A 7158-nucleotide genomic window follows, 5' to 3' on the forward strand; every position below is an offset into this window, starting at 1 on the left:
GGGGGGGGGGGGGGGTAACGGAATAAAGAAGGAAGGTGCAAGAAAAATGTAAACACTTAGGGGACAAATTAGAAGCTTCCATTCCAACTAAAATGATGAATCTTCAACTAAAAACCACTTAAACCCCCCCACGCACACACTCGCACAATGTAAGATAGCATAGAAAAATCGTTGTCCATCCTCCCCCTACCCAAAAGACTACGTGATTTATGCACGGCCCCTTAAGAATCAAAGTAATGAATAATTTGATTATTGCAGAGTCATATTTGTAGGAAAAAAATATCAATGAGTGGATGTATTTTCGGCAAAGAAACTTTGTTTACTTCGAGATGATTAATTTTTCTTGATAAATCTTGAACAACATATTTTATATCTCTGATTTCTTCTTTAATTTCCAAAAGCATTCTTATTATCTTATCTTCTTTAGAGTCTTCCGGAGATTGAAACAAATTCTGGTCCATTACATATAATCTAAAGTTGTTTGCAGAAGACATTGGTGATATTTCCACTAAATTCATCTTCGGTTCTGTACAAAAAACTAAATATTATTAATTTTTCAAAATCTGACATTCTTATACGGGATGTCAAATCAAATCCTGGAAAAATGCCCTGACAATTCCAGGTTTTTTACACATATCTCAAGATTTTTTAAAATTTTTTAAATTTTTTTCATGGTAAGGTTCCATTCAAGTATTACGAATATTTTAACACAATCGACACTGAATTTAGCTGACGAGCGCAGCTCGGCTCTCACATGCGTAGAACCGTCGGATCAGCAGAAAGATGGACGTGTATAGCAACGTGCGTGCCCGGCAAGCAGCGGAGGTTTGCCGCTGATCTACCACGTGATCCGCATTTGAGAGCTGAGCTGCTCTTCTTAGCTAACTTCACAGTGGCTCCAATCGGCTTACTGATTATAAATAATGTTTATTGTGTCCTTGTACATTGCGAAACATGTAAAAATAATGCATTTGTACATAAAGTCTAGTAATAGAAATCATAATTTAATCAAATTCTTATTTTATCTTCTTATACTTCAAATTCCAAACAATAAAGGTAAACTTAATAAAAAAGATTACATTTTCAACAACGTATATGAATTTTTAACCAAACAGCTGAATTTTCAATTCAAAAGATTAATTTTCAACTAAAATATTCAAGCTTTAACTAGAATAGTCGAGGAAAGAGTTACATTTTCAACTGATAAGATATATTTGCAAGCGAAGAAAATTAATTTTCTAAAGGTAAAATTCAATAATTGATATTTCTAATTTAAAAAAAAAACTAATTTGAAATAAATACGAGTTGCATTCCAGCAAAAAAGGAGAATTTTCAACAAAACAGTTGATTTCTCAACTAAACCAGATTAATTGTTAAGAAAACAATTACATTTGTTACCAAACATATGAATTTTCTTTCAAAAAGTTGACTTTAAACCAGTGAGTTGAATTTGAAACTGAAAAGATAAATTTTCGACCAAAAATGTCAAATTTACGACCAAATACAACCAAAGAGATGAATTTTTATTAAAAATGAGGAATCTTCAAACAAAAAAAGAACAAATTTTTAAAATAAAGATTAGTTTTGAACCAAGTATGTAGTTGAATTTCCAATAAAAAAAGATGAGCTCTCAACCAAAAATGTAATAGTTCATATTTCAACTAAAAAGATTTTAATTTTAAATCAAAATTAGTTGATATCAACCAAAACAGATTAATTTTTAGCAAAACAGTTGCACTTTTAACAGAAACAAAAAATGTAATTTTTAGCAGACGAGATGAATTTTTAAACAAGAAAGATTTTCCATTGAAGAGAGAGAAAGAACGTCAACCATATTACTGAATTTTCAATAATTTTTAAGAAAGGAATAGAATTTTTAAGCCAAAAAGACGAATTTTGTACAAAGCAGTAGAATTGTTAATGAAAAAATATGAATTTTCAACCAAATAGATGATTTTTGAAGAATACTGTCCTACAAAAAAGAACAAATTTACAACCAAATACATGAATTTTGAACTGAAAATGTTAAATTTTCAACAAAAATGGAATAGAAATGAGTTTCGAATTGAAAGGGAAAATCTTTTAAACAAATATTTTTAATAAAAGAGTTTACTTTCAACTAAGAAGTTGAATTTTCACAAAAAAAAAGTCTCAACCAAAAATGTACTAGGAGATATTTCAATCAAAAGATTTCAATTTTAAATAATAAATACTTGAATTTCAACAAAAGAGACGAATTTGCGACAAAATAGTTGGAGTTTCAATAAGAAAAAAATGAATTTAAAAACAAAATAAAGGTGTTTCAAACGAAAGAAAATTTCAAGCGAAAGAGAATAATTTTCAATTAAAATGGTGAATCTTGAAACGAAAATAGGATTCTTAGCAAAAGAGTTTCACTTTCAACCAAGAAGTTGAATTTTAAAAGAGACTAAGTGTCAACAAAATAGTTAAATTTTCAACCTGATAGGTGGATTTTTAACTGAAAAAACTAATTTTGTAATTTAAAAAAATTAAAAACGCTCGCGTGAAAATACTCGGACTTAAGAAAAATTGCCTGGAATTTGCATGGTTTTCCAGTTATTTAAAAATGTTTGGATAATTCCATACTTTCCAGCTGAGTAGACACCCTGTTATAGTTTACATTTGATTTTATGCACACCAGTTTTTTAAGCACATCCAGGTGAACTGTCACTAAATTTCTCTAACATTTCCCCAAACTCGTTTTCTTTGACTGATATATGAAATTCGTTAACATTCTAGCCTGATATTCTTTTATAATTAAAAGGGAGCGGTTTAAAGCCACTGTGAAAGTAGCTGACGAGCGCAGCTCGGTTCTCACACACGGAGAATCGTCGGCCCGGAAGAGAGGGGGGATCCGTGAAGTAACGCGCGTGTCCGGCAAGCCTGCGCACGCTTATTGCTGGTCTAACCGGGGTTCTCCGAAAGTGAGAGCTGAGCTGTGCTCATCAGCTAACTTCACAGTGGCTCTTATCCGCTCCTTGGTAAATAAATTATACTTACGAATAAATTTAGCAATTACGAAACCATCAGTTTGGGTAGATTTCTCTATTTTGGATATGATTACCTTCAATCGAGAATTAATATTTCTTATTTGATCATTGCCAAGCTTTTCTAAAAGATTCATATCTTTATACCGATAAAATGGGATAAAGTGCTTCTCAGTTGCATCTCGAAGACGTTCTAATATCTATATTAAATATAAATTTCAAGTAAGAATATAGAAAAATCCTAAAGTCTAAAGTTCAAAACGAAAATTAACTCGCATAAACAAATCCGTTAGGGACTGATTTTTGAAATATGGATCCTGGATTGATTCAAGTTCAACTAAAGCCAGAGACTATAGAATAACTGGATAGATTTTTCCAGTCCTCTTTATCTCTTAGTTTCTGTAAAAAGAAGGAAATTGATCGAAATTAGAGGTTCTATCTAAGGGAAGCTGCATCTTATAATCAAAATTGTCCAATTTTACCTTAATTAATCTGATGAAGGTCTTGATTTCTCCCTTGACGAGCTCTTTTTCATGCTGATAAAAGCATAGACGCCACATCAAGTTTTCTTCCCCGTCCTCCTTCGGTAAAGGTTTCAGCACGACTAGCCAGTTTTTCTAAAATTTAGATTAATAGAATTATAACTCCCACGAGAATATAAACATTATAGGAACATACTTTACAGCCCAAAACCCTTTAAAACCCATATTGAATTGAATAGGAAACGCTGAAAATTTAAAGCCGAAATATATTGCATTTTTAACAATAGAGTTGAATTTTCTACCAAAGTAATGGAATTATTCTCGAACGATAAATACGAACTTTTAATAAGACCATTTAATTTTCAAGTCAAAACGGCGAATTTTATACAAAAGAGTTAACTTTTTAACCCGAAAGCGGTAATTTTTTAAAGAAAATTTAGTTTACAACGGGATAGTTTAAAACGTTTGTTTTCAAGAAAGATGAATTTTCAACCTATAAGTTAATTTTCTAACCAAATAGTTGAATTTCCTACAAAATAGTAAAATTTTCAACCTTTAAAGAAGAATTTTGAACAAAAAATGTCAGTATTTGAATTTTGAATCAGAAAAGATGAATTCTCAACAAAAAATATAATAGTTGAAATTGTAACTAAAAATGATCAATCTTTAGTCAGAAATTAAAATTTTGTAATTTTCCATTAAGAAAAGTAATTTTTAATAAACAAAACGAATTTGCAAGAAAATTGTTCAATCGTTTATCAGTAAAATAAATTTCTAGCAAAGTTCAACTTTCAACTAAGAAGTTGAATTTAAAAAAATGAGTTTTTAAGAAATTAGTTCAATTGTCGACAAAATAATAAAATTTTGGACCAAATAGTAGAACTTTTAACGAAAAGGAATGAAGCCTGAACTAAAATTGCAATAGAATACTTTAAAATTAAAGAATATTACTTTTCAATTAAAAATAGTTGGATTTTCTTCTAGGGTTCTATTACACTAGAACTTGGATTGAAGCAGTCCGGATTTACGCTGTCCCGAGAATTCATTGAATAGGATCAAAGCTAATTCCAGGCCTGCCAGAAACCGGTCTTAATTCCAAGTTCCAGTGTATTTTAGTTCGCATTTATGTAGAGAAAATAGAGAAGAGGGAAAGTTTCATGGGAAAAAGGGGAAGTTGTTTAAAAACAGGAATTCTTTTTAAAAAAGGGGCAAAGGGATAAAATAGGGAAAGAGTGTGAAGTCTGTAAGTATTAGAAGAATAAATTTACCTTTTCCTTGAAGCCTGTATATTTTTCTGGCGGCGGAATGGTAAATCGCAAACAGGTAACTAAATTTACATCTATTGTATGTCTTTCTGGTACTTCATTTTTAAACGTGAATGCATGTCCACTTTTCTTATATGAAATCTTTAATAATGTGATAATTAAAATACGATATAGTTATCTCAAGTAAATTTCAATTTACAGTGTAGTCCAATTTTTCAACTGTCAATAAGCGCATTCCAGCAGAAGTACCAGATACTTTATCCAAGGTATCAAACGGTTTTTCAATCACCGATTCCATCCAGGCCCTAAACTTATTTTGATCCATATAATTATCTCCATCGATAAATTTAGACAATAGTGACCTGGAATTAAGAGAATTAAGTTAAGAATTCATCTTTTTCTTCACGAATTTTATTATTTGTTTAAAAATTTAATTCTATTATTGAAAATTCTACAATGTTGTTATAAAGTCATCCTTTTTTTTGGAAAATTCATCTGTTTTGTGAGAAATTCGTTCTTTTGTTTGGAAAATGAATGTCTTTGTTCAACATTCTTATTTTTCGGTAGAAAATTAAACCTCTTTGTCGAAATATTAACTATTTTGTTCAAAGTTGATGTATTTTTTTGTTATTTCACCTTTTTGACAGGAAAATAATGTTTCTTTCTAGAAATTTTAACAATTTTATTTAAATTTGTTTTCTTTCTTAGCTAACAAATATTTTTGTCCTAAAAATTCACTTGTTCTATAAATTCAACTATTCAAACATTCGGCCGAAAGTTGAACCACTTTGTTAAAATATTATTTTTTTTTAATTTTAAGATTCATGATTTTAGTTAAAAATTCATTTCTTTGATTGAAAATTGATCTTTTTTAGTAGAAAATTCAACTACATGGTTGGAAATTCATGTCTTTTGTAATAAATTATTATTTTTTGATAGAAAATTAAACTTCCTGGATAAAAATATAACTATTTCGTTGAAAATTTACTCATTTGGTTAAAAATTGATTTTTCACGGTAAATAATAACTTTTCTTGGTGAAAAATGTAATTGATTGGTTATAAATTAATCTGTTTTACGTAAGGATACAAGCATTTACATGAAAAATCGCATTTTTTTAAATCGACTGTTTTTTATTTAAAGTTTTTTTTTTAATTAAAATATTACATTTTTGTGATGAAAATTTATCTATTTATGTTAAAAATTCACCTCTTCCCCTAAAAACTGATTAAATTTCTTGCAAATTCATATTTTTATTTGATGATTCATAGTTTTAGTTGAAAATTCTTCTCTTAGGTAGAAAATTGAACTACTTTGTTGAAGATACGTTTTATTGTGCGTTAAAAATAAATTTTTAAACTGAAAATTTAACTATTTGGTTGAGCATTCAACTGTATGGTTGAAAATTAAGTTTTTTGTCGAACATTTGCATTTTCGGGTGGAAAGTTAACCAAAATTGTAGAAAATTTATTTTTTCGCCTTGAAAATTCAACATTTGGTTAAAAACCTTATCTATTTTTTAGAGAATTCTTGATGTTTTATTGCAATTTTTAAAATAAAAATTCAAATATCCTATTTTTTTTAAGAACTGATCTTTCTTAATTTAAAAATTCAACTATCTGTTTGAAAAATTATATAATTTGTAGAAAATTGGTCTTTTTTGGTCAAAAGTAATTTTCTCGATTGCAAATTCAACTATGTATATATTTGGTAAAAATGTATTTATTTTGTTAAATATTTGTCTTTTTAGTGGAAAAAAATATCACCTTTTTTCTAGGACACTCTTTTGTATTGAAAACGTAAATCCCGTTGAAAATGTAGCTTTTAGTTGAAAATGAATCTGTTATGGTCGACAATTCAAGAAAGGGGGTTAAGTGGTTCAAAATTTCAGATTTCTTTCTCCTCTACTTTCCCCTCTCCTCATTTCCACAGATATCACTCCTAATCCTCCACTTTCCTTTCCCAGACATTACTTCTCCTCCCCTACTAACCCGCAATACACAACTAGCCCTTTCCTCACTTGCCCTGCTTCCCCACCCTTCATTTCCCATTATTCGTCCTACTACCATTTTCGCCTCATTTCACCTTACTTATCTTATTCCCATCCCTTAATTTCTCGTACTTGCCCTCCCCGCAGTTCCTTTTATTTTCCCACGTCTAATTTTCCCACACTTCCCCTACTCTTCTTATTTTCCCTCATTTGTTCTAGTTCCCTAGCAACTCAATTGTACTTCCCTTAACCTCATTTCCTCTTACTACCCTACAACTCGTCCCATCACCTATCCTCACTTCCCCTCTACTCCCTACTCTCATTTCCCCTCCCCTTTACCCCTCATATTCTCTATTTCCCAATCTTTGATATTCCTTTATTTCCCCTACGTCCCTTCCTTTTCATGAAGATAAG

This window comes from Belonocnema kinseyi, chromosome 7 (assembly GCF_010883055.1).
Source record: "Belonocnema kinseyi isolate 2016_QV_RU_SX_M_011 chromosome 7, B_treatae_v1, whole genome shotgun sequence".
Classification (NCBI taxonomy): Eukaryota; Metazoa; Arthropoda; class Insecta; order Hymenoptera; family Cynipidae; genus Belonocnema; species Belonocnema kinseyi.